This window comes from Camelina sativa, chromosome 13 (assembly GCF_030686135.1).
Source record: "Camelina sativa cultivar CO46 ecotype springtype chromosome 13, ASM3068613v1".
Lineage (NCBI taxonomy): Eukaryota > Viridiplantae > Streptophyta > Magnoliopsida > Brassicales > Brassicaceae > Camelina > Camelina sativa.
The window spans coordinates 14,477,934-14,494,718 of NC_141892.1; the positions used below are offsets into that span (position 1 = coordinate 14,477,934).

Sequence of the window (16,785 nt, forward strand, 5' to 3'; positions counted from 1 at the left end):
CTGATAGCCTGAATCTTCTCCGGATCTATAGAAACCCCATCTGCAAACACAATATGACCCAGAAAACCCATCTCCCGCTGCCAGAAGCTACACTTGCTCAACTTAACAAACAACTTCTGCTCCCGCAGCTTTTCTAGAACTACCCTCAAATGCACTGTATGCTCTTCAGGACTCTTAGAATATACCCGGATGTCGTCGATGAAAATGATGACAGACACATCCAGAAACTCTTGAAACACGCTGTTCATCAATCTCATAAATGCTGCTGGCGCGTTAGTCAACCCAAACGGCATCACCACAAACTCATATGCCCATACCTCGTCCTGAAAGCAGTCTTCCTCACATCTGCCTCATCTATCGGGATTTGATGATTACCCGACGCCAGATCTATCTTGGAGAACCAAGTAGCACATCTCAACTGATCCAACAACTCATCGATCCTCGGAAGAGGGTACTTGTTCTTCCCAGTGACCCGGTTGAGACCCCTGTAATCAATACACAAGCGGAAACTCCCATCCGTCTTCTTAACGAATAACATCGGCGCTCCCCACGGTGATACCCTAGGACGGATGAATCCCTTGCTCAACAAATCCTCTAGCTGCTTCTTCAGCTTTGCCATCTCTGCTGGAGCCATCCTGTAAGGAGCCTTGGATAACGGTGTAGACCCTGGTTCCAGTTCAATCGTAAAAGGATCAGACCGAGAAGGTGGTAATCCCTGCAATGACTGGAACACATCCTCAAACTCCTCCACAACCTGAATACCGCTAACCGTAGACTTCCCCACTGAGTCTGGCATAGATATGGTAACCAGATAAGCCTCACGACCCTTCTCGATCATCTTCCCATCCTGAATGGCCGAGATCACGAGACTCCCCGAAGTCGGTCTAATCCCCTGAAAAACCAACTTACCTCCTGAGTGCTCAAACTCCACTCTACCCTGATGACAATCCAAATGAACCATATGCTGATGCAACCAGTCCATCCCCAAGATAACGTCATACAGCTCCACTGGGCTAATAAGCAAATCTGCAGGCCAAGACTCTCCCGCGATCTGAATGTCAATACCCCTAGCTCGACCAATAACTCTCAGAAACTTGCCTCCAGCAACTCTGACAACTCCCGTACGCTCTCCGGGATCTCCCATAATACCTGCGCTCTCTGCACACTCTGGGGTAATGAAGCTATGAGTAGCTCCAAAGTCAACCATAATGTGGGACTTAAACCCGCCCACCAACAAGGTCCCTATACAAACCTCATGTGTTGAGAATCTAACACTTTATCATAGGACAAAATAAAATCTGAACTTACTAAGAATTCACAGAGACACAGTACCAGAAATAATACATGTGATCGCCCCGGCACTGGTTCCACCAGTCTCTGCATTCGTGTACACTCGTGGTGCCTGCTCAATCTGTGTCACCAGCTGCCCTCCCAGCTGCACCTGCTGCAAAGCTGTCACTATTACCGGCTGCAACTTAGGACACAAGGGTCTGATGTGCCCTGGCTCCCTACAATGATAGCATACACGAGCCGCTGTCGACGAAGCACTCCTCTTGGGACAGCTAGCAATCTTGTGATCCTTGCTCCCACACTTGAAGCAACTCGCACCACTCCACGTCTGCGTAGCCTCCCACCTCCTCTTGGTTCCCTGCGCAGGCTTGCCGCCCTTGATAGAACCTCCCTGATGCTGAGCCTTACTAGGCTGAACTGCTGGGCTAGCCGCCACTGACTGTGCCTGGATATCCTTCTCTATCCCTGCTGCAGTCTCGATCAGATCTGCACGCGAAGCATAACTCCGCCCTCTACAGTGAACCCTCAAATCATCATGTAGGGCCCTCAAGAACCTCCTAATCTGAGCCTCCTTAGACTCTATATCTCGACCCCCATACCTCAGAAGTCGACTGAACTCCAAGTCAAGCTCTCGTACTGACCGAGTCCCCTGAACTAGCTGAAGGAACTGCACCTCCAACATATCCAGTGCCTCTCTAGGGAAATACTTGCGGTTGAATTCCAAGACGAAGTCAGCCCAAGACATCTCCCTCTGCATTCTCCTGGCTGCCACAAAACTCCACCACAACTGAGCATCACCAGTCAAATGGTGGACCCCAATGTTCACCCCAAACTCCTCAGGACATCTCAGAGTATGGAAGTTACGTTCCACACTCGTCCTCCACGCATCCGCAGCAGTAGGATCTGTACCTCCCGAAAACCGCTCAGTACCAATACGGCCCATCTTTGTCAGCATGCTGATATAGCAAGAATGAACCCCAACATCCGCAGCCACTGGCTGCCGCTCCCCTGCCACCACTGGTGGAACTACCTGAGCTTGAGCCGGTGCCACTGGCGGAAACTTCGTTATCAACTGTGCCAGCAAACCCGCAAAATCGACACCCGAGACTCCACCCACTAGGACTCCCACACCTGGGGCCCTAACATCACCGGCTACTGGAGCATCAACACCGCCCCCTCCGGCCACACTCATGGAATCCCCCTGGACACCCTGCGACTCGCCAATACTCTCTGCTATCATACTCTGGTCCGCAGCCTCACTAACCTGTTGGACTCTGCCTCTACCACGACCACGTCCACGTCCGCGTCCACGACCACGTCCGCGTCCACGACCACGTCCGCGTCCACGACCACGTCCGCGTCCACGACCACGTCCGCGTCCACGACCACGTCCGCGTCCACGACCACGTCCGCGTCCACGACCATGACCACAACCAGAAACAACATCCTCTCTAACCATCTGCACTACCATGAACAGAAGGCTAAGCACACAATTATCATAACACAGAAACATAAAATCACCATGGAATCACATTGTAGGCTCGAAGAGGATGTCCTAGGACTCCATGCCACACACAATTGACTAAATCACATAATAAATCAAGACATGCAATCCCAAATCGTAAGGGCTCTGATACCAAACTGAAACGACCTGACCTGTTTTTTTTTAAAATAATAAATAGTAAATATAATAACAATAATAATAAATAACTTCAGCTAGTGGTCCCATACTCACTAGCCACCTAACCACAAACACATTCAATGTGGAAATAACAATATCAATAAATATTCAATCATCCAATAATCATTATTCCAAATATTCCATAATCCATAATCAAATAACATAAGGCATAGAACTAGCAACCTAGCAATGTTCTACAGACCCACCTGTAGCAACCTAGCATAATCATACAACATCGAATCGAGTCCCTAGAACATCGTCCTCTTCATTGCCTTGATTCCACGATCACACTTTTCCTTTACCTGCATCACAAACACAAATTGCAATGCATGAGTATTTTATAAACACTCAATAAGACAATCCTCCCATCTACTGGGCTATACACACAAGCAATAGAGATACTCTAACCATCAAACGACAATCAACAAACAAACCAGACACTGCATCGACCGACACAAGGCTTGCATCGACCGACACCACCTAGGGACAACATCGACCGACACATGATTTGCATCAACCGACGCCTCCACATGGCATCGGCCGATGCTCTTAGGTTAAACCACGTCGTCCACGCACTTGCATCGACCGACGCACAAAGTCCATCGACTGACGCACAAAGTGCATCGACCGATGCACATGTCGAGCACCATTTTTCCCCGAAGCTTCTCACCGAATCTTTGTTTTTGCAACCACAAGACTCGATCCCAAGCCACAAGAAAGCCTCACCTGAACCTAAAAAACGCTCTAACAAGCCAAACAACACATAAACAAACAGATCAGAGAATCTCTAGCTTAGATAAGCCATGGTCATGCACTTACCTTTGGCACAAAAGATTCTGAACCACAAACAAGCAAGAACACGCTCTTAGGAAGCTCCTACAACGATCTCCGCTACAGATCTCTACAGAAACGCCTTCAATCTCTTAAATTCACCAAGAACACTTAGAACTCTTTTCTCTCTTCTTTCCTCTCTGAAAACGGCTAAAACTTGTCGAATGAGACAAACATACGACGCAGTGTTTAACTTAAGTCAAAACGCAGAAAACTGAACCTGCATCGACCGATGCTCCTCCAGAATCGACCGATGCTCTTCCAGCATCGACCGATGCTCTTCCAGCATCGATCGATGCTCTTCCAGCATCGACCGATGCTCCTCCAGCATCGACCGATGCACATCCCCAAACCGGGATTTCAGTTCGCGGATGTTACATTAATGCTATCAATAGACCGAGAGGTTGAGATTAGATCTAGGGTATTTTGCCATCGAGAGATGTAGATGAAATGCTTGAATCAATCAATGCTAGAGATTTACTCACTTAGCCTAAGAGATTAGATGTGTAAGGAGTTTTTGCCTGCTTGGTCATGTTTCTCCAACGAGATTTGGGTAGGGGAGTGATTAAGGTTGATTGTTTCTATCACGAGAGTGTTTTAACAAGATTTTAGAGATTCATTGTCTAGGGAATATTTGCTTGAGGCATGTAGGATATCCATACTGGTCAGGAACACTTAGGAGTCGATTACCCCATCCGTAGGAGCTTTCGTATTTTGATTGTTTACATTTTTATTCATAACTTGACCCTATACCCGAACTGGTACTCGATCACCATCTTCGTGTAGACCTTCGAGCTGTTCTTACTCTTCTTCTTTACCTGATCACTCCACCTGATCCTGTACTCGAATGCTTGCATCGAGTACTTAGGTCGTGTGGTTCTTGTTTATTTAATTTCTTTTAATTATTTTAGGATTTTTAGATCAAACCCATTATATTGCTTGGCTGGACTTGTTTGTTCTGATCATATCTTATTTGCTAGCATAACAACCATTTGGATTGATAACCCTTTGTACTACTACTGCATAGGGAATTGATACCTTGGGTGAAAAGCCTGTTATCAGTAGCGAAGGTCACTCATACTTGGAATAGGGGATGCCCAAACATCTGAATGAACAAGCTCAAAAGGTTTAGAAGCAACATAATTTGATTTATGAAATGGAAGTTTTACATGTTTCCCCAATTGACAAGCATTACAAGATGATGGTAAGCTAGCCTTATTACATTGAAATTTATTGGAAGAAAGCACATATGTTAACGTTTCGGTATTGGTGTGACCGAGTCTCATGTGCCATATAAATGGAGAAACAGCAAGGCAAGTCGAATGAGAGCTTATTTTATTTGAAAGACGAAATGGGTAAAGATCACCAGTACTATCACTGCGGAGCAGAGGCGTCCGTGTGAGTAGATCCTTCACAAGAAAACCAAAGGGGTCAAATTTGACTAAACAAGCATTGTTTGTTGTAAATTTTTGAACAGAGATAAGATTTTTTATTATATTTGGAGTAATGAGGATGTTTCGAAGAGCAAGAGGACGTGAAAGAGAAAGAAAAGTGGTGTGACCAGATAGAGAAACAGGACTAGACGAACCGTTTCCAACAATGACTGATTTATTGGTGTTCTAATTAAATACATAGTGGAGTGTACCTGGTGTGGAGGCTAAATGAGCGGTAGCACCGGTGTCCATGTACCAGTCACCTCCTGACGGCTCTGCAAGCGTCATGGTGTTAAATGCCTCAGCATAGTCTTGAGTAGGCTGTAGCTCTCAACATTGTATGCCTTAACATTGTGGACGTTTGCTGGTTTCGGACCTTGTCCTAACAAACCACGGTTCTGAACATTTGAAGGGTATTGTCCCCTGGTGCAAACGGAGGTTGCTGCCAAGAGTTGAATGAAATCGGCTAGTATGATCCCCAAGTCGGGAACTGCTGTCTCTGTTGTTGCAGTGGGAAATTGTTTTGTTGCTGAAAATTTTTGCGACCCTTGTTGTTGAAGCGAAATTGTTTTTTGATATGAAGCCAAATGGGAAGAGATTGAAAGGGGAAGAGATAAACTTTGAGAGCTAGACTAAGTTGGCTCTGATACCACGAAAGTCTTTGTATTTCCTCATCATTTACAAGTCGATATTACAAAGTATATAAAGACTACCTAGTTACAAACATGTTTGATCTCCCAAGAATATTGCAGAAGATCTGTAGAAGATCTCTAAATAATATTGACCGGTTTTGATGGAGAGTTTTGAGGAACTAATATTGACCATCTTTCATATAATTGGTATAATACGAGACAAAGATTAAATATCCTCCATTGTCCAGCCATCACCTAGCAGTTTGTATGCTTTAGCGACAAGAACGTTGATCCTCACTTTAAACTCCTCATATTCTCTCTGCTATCCTAAGACATAAACAATGTAATTTTTTTTTGTTTAGTCTCTCATATACGTATGACGGATAAAACAAGCAAAAACTATTTATGCAATTATAGTTGTCCAAGTGAATTGAATTGTTCGTCTCTCTTTTAGAAAAGAAGACTTGATCTCGTCTTTCAAGTAATCTACCTTTTGGGAAAAGGTTCCTGATATATCATTGTTTTTACGATTTTTAACCATGATATAAGTGTGATTTTGAGTTTTTTGATTTGATTTTTAAGTTGTTTTTGAGTCTTTGTAAGACTAGGTACCTATTGACACGGATGGGAGCATAATGAAGCAAAATAAGAGGATTTGGAGCACATTCGAGCATTGAGGCTGAAGATGTGAAGCTTGGAAACGAGTTAAGAAGACTACATCGATCGATGCGGGTATTGGCATTGATCCACGCAATATGCACATCAAGACAAGTATGAGTTTCTCAAGTTCTGAAGTTTTGCAAAGCTGCCCCAAAGTTTTTCCTGTTTGCAGTTTTAAGTCTACGTCGTGTTTTAGATATATATAGGATTGTAGGGTCTTAGAAACCCTCAAGCTTTATTTTCCTGCAAATTTTTGAGAGAGAGAGATCGAGAGAGCTTTTGGAGAGACAAGTCAGAACTCAACCCTGTTGAGAGAGATTCCAAACTCCCTTACTTCTCTATTCTATTTCTTAATACAATTTATTCGATTTTGATATGTGTTTTTGCACTGATGTATGAGTAATTCACTTATTAGTTTTTGGGATTCTCATTAGTGATTTTATGGTTTATTAGATCAGAAAGCTTCTTGTAATTCATATTCTTCTATGTTCTTCATCTTTGGTTGTTTACACTGTTTAATTCTTGATTGATCACCTAGAATTAATAACCTAGAATAATAATTTGATTTGAGAATATAATTGATTTTCCTGACAAAAACCTTTGATGAATAAAATTGGTTTTTTACAAAGAGATTTGATTTTGCAATTTTGTGCACAAACTAAACTTGAACTTTAATGCTGATTTGATTATTGGAATTTGCAAAGAGATTTGATTTTCTGATTTTTGAATTTAGATAATATTTTCAGTGAGAACTGATTTATTTTACCATTATGTTTATAGGTCAAGAACGGTTTTAATTGATTGAATCCTGATTGATTGATTTGAAATTCCACAATTTCCTTAGATCATTCCCTAGACCTAGTTTTTATTCTGTCTTTTGCATTGCTATTTAAATTACAATTTCTGTTTAGCATAATTGAAAGATCATTAAGTCTATTTTGTGCATCTAGAGTCTCTGTGGATTCGACCCCTAAAGTATTACAACCACAAGACTTTAGTACCATTAGGGTATTACAATTTGAGCATATTAGTTCCTTCAAAAACAAGGATCTACTAGGTAGTCCACAACAAGAGTAGAAAGAGGTTTTTGCTTTAATAACGTGAAACTCTTTCATTAGATCCACTGCACTAACAAGGACATCATGTTTACTTTGGGCTAAAAAGATAAAAACCAAGGCACGCTAAATAAATGAAATTGTTTTGAAGTCTCCTCTATGATTTACTTTGGGCTTCTTCGTCAGTGTTTTTTGGATGTGATCCGTTTGGATTATAGCTTATTTATGTATTTTCATTGTTCTTTAATTTATGAAGAGATTAGGATTATAAATGTCTCCCTGGTATTATTATTAAAAACTAGAAAACAAACTACAACCGAGTCTGTCTCGGAACCGCAGTTCTTCGAACATCATCTCTTACAATCGATTCTACAGAAATTGGAACAGAATCAAAAACATGCAAACCAAACGGTAAAGTAAAGGCATAGTTAGCTAACCCATCAGCTAGACGGTTAGCTTCCCTATACACATGCGAAACCCGGACTATCTAGTCCCTTGATAAGAAGCCATGACACATCCGCACCAGGAAAGACAGGGGATGTGTGTCACTAATCCCTGTCGTTAAGAACCCAACTACTATCTCTGAATCCACCTCCAAATCCAGCCTTCAGACATTTTTCCTCCACGCCAAATAGAGCCCGTGATATACACCCCATAATTCTACCAAGGGTGATAAGCATATACCAATGTTAAGAGCAAAACCTCAACCCCACGCTCCTGACTCATCACGCAGAACGCCGCCTACAGTAGCCAACCCGGGATTACCGTGGGACGCCCCATCAGTATTAGGCTTCATCCAACCTTGTCCCGGACGTGTCCAAGCTATCATTCTCTCAATCCGTTCAGCTCTTCCTTGTCCCGCTTGAGAAGCTAGGTGTGCCTTACTAACCTCTCGAGCCAAGTCTTTAACAAATCTAATTTTATCGCGACACCTGCTATACTCACCAAACACACTGCCACATAGCCATTTCAAGCTCCACCACAACCCCATGGCAAATAAGGTTGACTAATCACTCCCCGCTACTTGAACACCCATCCGCAAGTTATCATACAGCCACCCCAACAACGGAGTATTAAAAAACCTCTGTCACATACTTATCGGTATAACACGCCTCCATAACCCAGCAATAGAAGGACAGTCTCTCAAGACATGAAGAATTGTCTCTTCTCCTCCTTTACAAACCTGACAAACCGGTGTAGTACTCACGTGTCTATGGTATCTCTCCACGTTTGTCATGATAACTTGATGGGTGATTTTACTATATTTTACCATATGTTAGGCTTTCTTTCGTTCATGTTTTGCATCATATAGAAGTGATTCCTTAAGTTTTATAGCCACTTCTGTCCAAATATGCAGTTAGGATGTTTAGAAGCATGCATTGCATACATTTTCGCATTTGGAGTATTATTAGGTGTTATGGAGCTCTAAAAGGGTAAGGAAGGACTTGGTGTTATTTCTGGAGCTAAACAAGAGGATTGGTCGTCTCAGGAAGGGAAAAGAAGGCACTCGACCACACCACTCGAGCAGGCACACGGTCGAGTAGGTGGTCGGATTCATAACGAGCTCCTCAAAGATCCATTCAAATGAAGATCTTATGTTGCAATTCAGCTTCTGACTTCTTCACAAGAGTTGTAGAAAATTGAGTTACCTTTCCAATTCCGGTGGTTTCAAGACAATTGGAGGCGTATTTGAAGATTTATCCCTGTTTTACTGAAGAGATATCACCACACCCGAAGTCACTCGACCGTGTGCTGAGAGGGACTCGACCGTTGGAAGAAGTAGAAGAAGAGGTCACTCTACCATGCACTCGACCGAGCACATGGTCGAGCTGACCGAGCCACCTCTCTATTTTGTCCTCTAGCCATTTTAGGGCTTCCCTTCCTTCCTATATAAACCTATTGTACTCTATGGACGCAAATAAGTTACTAGAGGGCAGAAAATATCTTTTTAGGAGTGAAAGAGAGTCAGAAAACCTAGTTTTTCCCCTTTGGGAAGTTATTTACTTTATTGCATCATTATCTAGTTTTGTTCTTGCTTTTTCCAGAATTTTCTTAGTTTATAATCCTTATAACTTTCTGTTTGTTGAGAATCTGAGTTTGATACTTTGTATTGAATTAAAGATCTCCTTCTTATCTATCTTATCATGTTAGTTTCATTAATTTCTGGGTTTGAGTTCATCATCATCATGTTTTGTTCATCTGATTAGTGAGTTAGGATTCTGGAGATGGATTAGACTGGTTTAGGGATGTGGTAGCCTGGAATGGTCAAGCTTGCTTGTTTAAATATCTCTTCTGGGTTGGGTGTGCTCTAAGCTGTTCTTATATCTGAGAGGGTAAGCGCAGATCTTAAGCTTCCTAGCATCACACCAATGTCTAGGTTGTTAGATAAAGTCAACACTGGAGATTATCATGCTTGTCCCAAGAGATTGGTTGCACAAGGTGGTTTTTGACAAGTAATGGTCTGGTTCTTAATGTCTGTTCAATATGGTTTCACTAATGAGAGTTGGGTTAGGATGTTACTGTAACTTGATCACTTCTGTCATGAGACCCATGAATCCATCTCTAAAAGCCTTCTTTGTCATTTGATTGTTTACTTATCGCATATTATCCTGTTTCATTGCATTTGTTTCAGTTTAAGTTTTTCAAGATTGCATCTGTTCTTCGTCGAAAACCACTCGACCTAGTCACTCGACCAGTCACACGGTCGAGTGCTTGATCGAGCACCTTCGGGTTGTTCATTTATTTTCTGTTCCATTTCAATTTTGCACCTTTACTGTTTTATCTACTGCTTTTACTTCTGTTGGTTTAATTTCAGCATTGCTTACATTTGTCTATCTTGCATTTAGTTTCTGTTCTAAGTACTTAACATTTAGCATTTCATAATTGTCATTAGGTTGATAGATCAAAACCATATTGATATTTGGCTTAACTTGAATGCATTGATCACATCTTGACTGCTTACATATCACACTCTTTATGGATTGACATCCTTTATGCTACAACATAATAAGGGTATTGAAACACCTTGCACTGCATCTGATCATCTTAGCCTAAGTTTGTTTGTTTGTTCATCATCCATTCATTCATAGGTTAAGAGACAGAAAATTACTTTGTTTCAATTGGCGTTGTTGCCATTAGGGTGTTTATATGTTCGAGTCGAGATTTCATTGTTTGAAGATTAAGCTATGTTACTTTTTATTCTATTACTCACATCTTTCTTGCTATGGTGTTCTGTTTTGATTCTCAGGTACCACTCGACTAGGCACTCGTCCGAGTACCTCAAAGCAAACGGTCGAGTGCTTGTTCGAGCACCTGGTCGAGCACCTGTTCATAGTCTCAAAAAAACAGAAAAGGGGGTGGAAATGGAACTCCAACAGGATCAGATTGAACCTCAAAGGAGAAGGAAGATTGGTGATAGTGATGCTCGTACTACACATACTCAGAGATTTGGCATAGTGCCTCCTCCTATCTACAACACAACCCTCACAATCAAGAGTAGTCTTATCTCAAGGGTTCAAAGCAACAGATTTCATGGACTGCCTACTGAAGACCCCCTTGCCCATCTTGATGAGTTTGATAAGATCTGTAGCCTCACAAATATAAATGGAGTTAGTGAGGATGCCTTGAACCTGAGACTGTTCCCTTTTTCTCTAGGAGATAAAGCCCATCAGTGGAAGAAGGTCTTCCTTGAAAAATACTTCACTAGTTCAAGGACTGCCCATTTGAGGAATAAAATTTCAGGATTTCTCCAACAGAATGGTGAATCTTTTAACGAAGCATGGGAGCGCTTCAAAGGCTATCAGAGACAATGCCCACATCATGGATTCAACAATGAATATTTGTTGTGTACTTTGTATATTCCTTATAGAGCTCCATTTCTTAGTATATGAATCCCTCCTCGCTATCCTTTGTTAGCGCTTTTTGCAAACAATCCCCGATTATCACTTCCTCAAATATCCAGAAAGTCTGTCTTGCGATTGTGGGTTTTTTCATTGTTTCTCGAATATCAAACTGCATAGTGAGGTCCTCTGATGTCACTATATTTTACCATATTTTAGGCCTTGTTTAGTTCATGTTTTGCATCATATAGAAGTGATTCATTAGCTTTTATCACCATTTCTGTCCAAATATGCACTTAGGATGTTTATAAGCATGCATTGCATACATTTGTGCATTTGGAGTATTATTAGGTATTATGGAGCTCTAAAAGGGTAAGGAAGGACTTGCTGTTATTTCTGGAGCTAAACAAGAGGATAGGGAATATCAGGAAGGTTCGGAAGTCCACTCGACCACAGCATTCGAGTATGCACACGGTCGAGTACTCCGTCGGATGAATATATCGAGCTCCTCAAAGATCGATCCGAATGAAGATCTCCCGTTGCGATTCAGCTTCTGCATCCTTCATGAGAGTTATAGGAAATTGAGTTATGTTTCTAATGCCGGTGGTTTCAAGTCAATCGGAGGTGTTGCGCCAGAGTTATACGGATTTTACAGAACAGATATCATGCCAGATCGAAGATTGAAGCTACTTGACGGACCAACAACTCGACCATGCACTCGACCGAGCACATAGTCGAGCTGACTGCCGCCTCTCTGTTTTGTCCTCTAGCTAACTAGGGCTTCTCTCTCTTTATTATATATATGTGTACTGGCACTTGTGGCTGAAAAGGGGGAGACCCTGGAGACCATGTAGACACCTCATAACCTAGTTTTTGCCATTTTTAGCTTCTTTTACTTTATTGCATCATTTCTTATCTTTTCTCTAGATTTTCACACATTTGTAACCTTGATAACTTTGAATCTATTGAATATTTGCTTTCACTTCTTTGTTCAATATTGTTCATCTTTATCTCATCTTTCTAGTCATGATAGTTTCATTAATTTCTGGGTTTGTGTTCTTCATGATGATTTTTAGATCTTATTAGTGGCTTAGGATCTTAGGGATGGATTAGGCTGGGTAAAGGTTATGGTTGTTTAGATTGGTCAAGCTTGATTGTTATATATCTCTTCTAGATTAGATATGCTCTATGCTATTCTTATACTGAGAGGGTAAGGATAGATCTTAAGCTTCTTAGCATCACACCAATGTCTAAGTTGTTAGATAAGGCTAATGCTAGAGATTATCATGAAGCATGCTAAGAGATTAGATGTTTAAAGTGATTTTTGACATTGGTTATCTGGGTTTTAATGCCTGCTTTGATATGTAATAGCTAGTGAGAACTAGGTCTAAGAAGTATCTTGGCTTGATTGTTATTGTCATGAGAATGGATTAACATGTATTAGAAGATCATTGTCTAGAGATAGCTCATTGTTGATTGAGGTTTGTTGACCAATTTAGATAGTCATAGCTTGAGTCCATCCCATGAATCCATCCTTAGGATTTTCTTTGTTTATTGATTTCCCTGTTTAAGTATTGTTAATTGCTTGTTGTTTGCTCTGTTTTCATTATTTGCTCTGTTTCTGTTCATTCGCTTGTCAACTCGACCTCCCACTCGACCATGCACTCGACCGAGTGCTAGGTCGAGCTCCATTTTACTTTCTTGCTTATGCATTGTTCTGTTCATGTTTTCTTCTGCTTATTAGTTAATTCTGCTTAGTCTTGTTTATTGCACTTGTTCTACAGTTTAATTCAGCATTAGTATTGTCTTAAGTTGCCTTAGTTCATTGCATTTCATTATTGTCATTAGGTTGTTAGAAACAAATCAACTTGATATTTGGCTTAACTTGAATGCATTGATCACATCTTGACTGCTTACATATCACACTCTTTATGGATTGGCATCCTTTATGCTACAACATCATAAGGGAATTGAAACACCTTGCATTACATTCTGATCATTCATACTTATGTTTGTTTGTTTGATTGCATCATTCATTCATTCATAAGTAGATACTTGAAAAAATCCTTGTTTCATCCTCTCCCATCTTCAGGTTGATCTTGCCGTTCCTCACATCTATTATTGCCCCCGCGGTGGCCAAAAATGGTCATCCTAATATAAGCAGATCCCTTGGTTCCACATCCATTTCCAAAACCACGAAGTCGGTTGGTACGTCTACTGATCTTACCTTGACTGGCAGGTCTTCCAACACTCCACTTGGCAACCTTGTAATTCGGTCTGCTAGAATTAGTTGTATGTCGGTGGGTTTGAACTTCTCGGTGGGTTTGAACTTCTCTAGGAGATAAAGCACATCAGTGGGAGAAGACTCTACATTCTGGAAAAATCACCTCTTGGGTTGATTGTAAGAAAGTCTTCCTTGCAAAATACTTCACTAGTTCAAGGACTGCACATTTGAGGAATGCCATTTCAGGATTTCTCCAACAAAATGGTGAATCTTTCAGTGAAGCATGGGAGCGCTTCAAAGGCTACCAGAGACAATGCCCACATCATGGATTCAACAATGAATATTTATTGTGTACTTTGTATAGAGGTGTTCTTCCCAAGATCAGGATGCTCCTAGACACAGCCTCCAATGGAAGCTTCATGAATAAAGATGTAGATGAAGGTTGGGACTTAGTAGAGAACTTTGCTCAGTCCAATGGCAATTACAGTGAGGAATATGATAGAAGCTTAAGAGAAGGTGTTGCTTATGAGGAAGGGCATATAAAGGAACTACAAGCTTTAGATGAGAAGCTTGAGAAGCTAGATAAACTACTTCTAACCCAACAAAAGCAAGTACCTGTTGTTTGTGATGATGAGAAGTTTATGGTTCAAGTCTATCCTCCACAACAACTCCAACAAGCTCCTGCTCTAGATCAAGAGATGAAGAGTATGCTTCAACAACTGCTACAAGGCCAAGCTATTGGAGATATGGAAAAAAGTACTAAGCTCACAGAGATGAAAAACAAGATAGACTCCACATATGGTGCCCTTAATATCAAGATTGAAGCTTTAACTTGCAGAATCCTTCACCTTGAGAGCAAGAGTGAATCTTCTTCTTCTAGACAACTCAATGGGACATCAATTGACAATCTAAAGGAGTATGCCACTGCCCAAGCTATCTCTCTCAAAGAACTACCTTCAAAGCTCACTGAGGACAGTGACAACCAAGTTGGGGAGAATTTTCTTCAACCAGAGCTGCAGAATGAGAAGAGAACTGAGCTTGAGACACAACTCGACCATACACTCGACCATGCACACGGTCGAGTGCCTGTTCGAGTGGCTGTTCGAGTCATTGCTCAAGAATCTAGCAAGCCGGTTCGGTTCATTCCACCTCCCTATCAACCACCTCTGCCATTTCCAGGACGGTTTAAAGAGCAAATGCTGAAAAAGTACAAGGCTTCTATTGATCAGCAAGAAGTGATGGTCTTGAGTCATGAACCTTTGTTAGAAGATGCTGAAATGAAGGATAAGCCACAAGTGAAAGAGCTTGAGCAGAAGAAGCCAACTATTGATGGACAGACCTTCAGGATTAAAGAGAAAAGTCATGAAACTGAGTCTGAAATCTTTGAAGGTGTGAATGGGGTAAAAAGAGAAAACTCGACCTACTGCTCGGCCTACCACTCGACCGAGCACATTAAGTCACTCGACCGAGTGGTACCAAGTCACCCAAAATGCCCAGACTTCATCCCCAAGCTTCACCAACAACAAGAGCCAAGAAATCCTTCCTCTGATGGTTTGTCTGAGCTTCAAACTGTCAACATTCTGCATGATTCAGTGATGGAGTTAACAACTAAGGATGAGGAGATAAGGGGTAAAATTAAGAAGCTTCATGGTAGAGTGAGAAGTTCCTCTCCAAAGAAAGCAAGGCAAGGTCTGAGTATTATTAGCAGACACAGTTCTTTTAACATTGACCCAGGAATAAGAGGAGCAATGCAATCTTTAAGAACAGAGGGGACTTCATCACCTCTCTATAAACCTTCTAAAGCATAAGAAGTATGCAAAGTCAAGCTTAGAGACTTTAAACAAGCTCACTTGGGAGGAAGTCCCAAAGGTATCCTTGTACATATTGGTTTTAAGTTTCTTGTTATTTTGATCTTGTTTTCTTTAGTGTTATGGTTGGTCAGGTAGCATGGAGGTCCTTTAAGCACTTGGTGGATATCAAATGAATCCCACCCTCAGCCCATCCCAAGTAATACTCCAACTCTCTTTGTCTATACAATTGCATTTCTTGTTTTTATGTTGTTTCTTGATTCTTAAATCCTTTTCCAAATTTTTCTTACACAAGGGACTGTGTAATTTAAGTTTGGGGGAGGGTTTGAGATGACATTTGATGTTGTGTTTTGTTTTCTTATTTCAAATTTTTAGCATAATCATGTTAGTACTTGTATTTCATCTATGGCATAGAAAAACCTAAAAATTTGAAAATTTTTGCAAAAATCTTTACAAAAAAAAGAGTGTTCATGTAGTTTGCATTGCATATTAGGATCTTGTTAATATGTTTCATGTAGGACTGTTTCATATTTGCATTAGGGATCTATGATGAGTTCAGCCTTTTTAACTTGTTTAAATTAGCTAGACTAGGATCAATGCCCAAGTTAATAGTACTTTGATGCTAGTTGAGTGAGCTAGAAACATAAGATTGAACCAAGCCTTGAATTCCTATATTGCATTTTGGTCTAAATGGAAGCATGTTGTGATTTGATGTCATTTCCTACTTATAAGAACCTAATATTGAGTTGTAATTATCTGGTTGTGCATTGTTTTAAACTCATGGATACCATACACATATTTGGATCATCTTTTTCCTTTTTACCACTCTTGTTGATCCAAATAGCTGATTTCACTTTTAAATCAGTTTCTCCTACCCTTAACCAACCCTTCTTTCAAGCCATGTTTATTCTTGAGTGTGTGAGGCCATTTTGGAATTGAGCTTGGTAGAAAGTGTTAGGTTTGAGCTGACAAGAGTAAAGCCTTGTGTAGTTCTAGTTTGCAATTTTCAAACTAGATAGGACTAGGTGGTTTAATTGTTGGGTTTGGGACTTGGTTGTTTTGAAAAAAGAAAAGAAAAGAAAAGAAAAAAAAAAAGAAAGAAAAGGTTAGAGTCTTTAGGAGGGGAATGTGTTTAAGAGAATTTAAGCTTTAGTGAAAGAATGGGAAGTATAAAGATTGTTGAAGATGGTTCTAACCAAAGAAAAGAAAGAAAGAAAAGAAGAGTCTAGCAAAAAGCTTTTATGTCTTAAAGATTAAGAAGAAAAGGGAACCATATCAATTAGAAAGAAGTCCCCATTCCACTAGTTGATTCAAATAAGAAACCTCTCCTAA

At 40.9% G+C, this 16,785-nt stretch overlaps 2 non-coding genes across 2 annotated transcripts; both read right to left on the reverse strand.

Annotated features, from left to right (window-relative positions):
• Positions 1-11,302: 11,302 nt before the first annotated feature.
• Positions 11,303-11,408, reverse strand: LOC147929559 (small nucleolar RNA R71). The gene has a single exon (XR_015579046.1). It is a non-coding gene; the product is annotated as a small nucleolar RNA R71 (small nucleolar RNA).
• Positions 11,409-13,870: 2,462 nt separating this feature from the next.
• Positions 13,871-13,976, reverse strand: LOC147929560 (small nucleolar RNA R71). The gene has a single exon (XR_015579052.1). It is a non-coding gene; the product is annotated as a small nucleolar RNA R71 (small nucleolar RNA).
• Between the last annotated feature and the right edge of the window lie 2,809 nt (positions 13,977-16,785).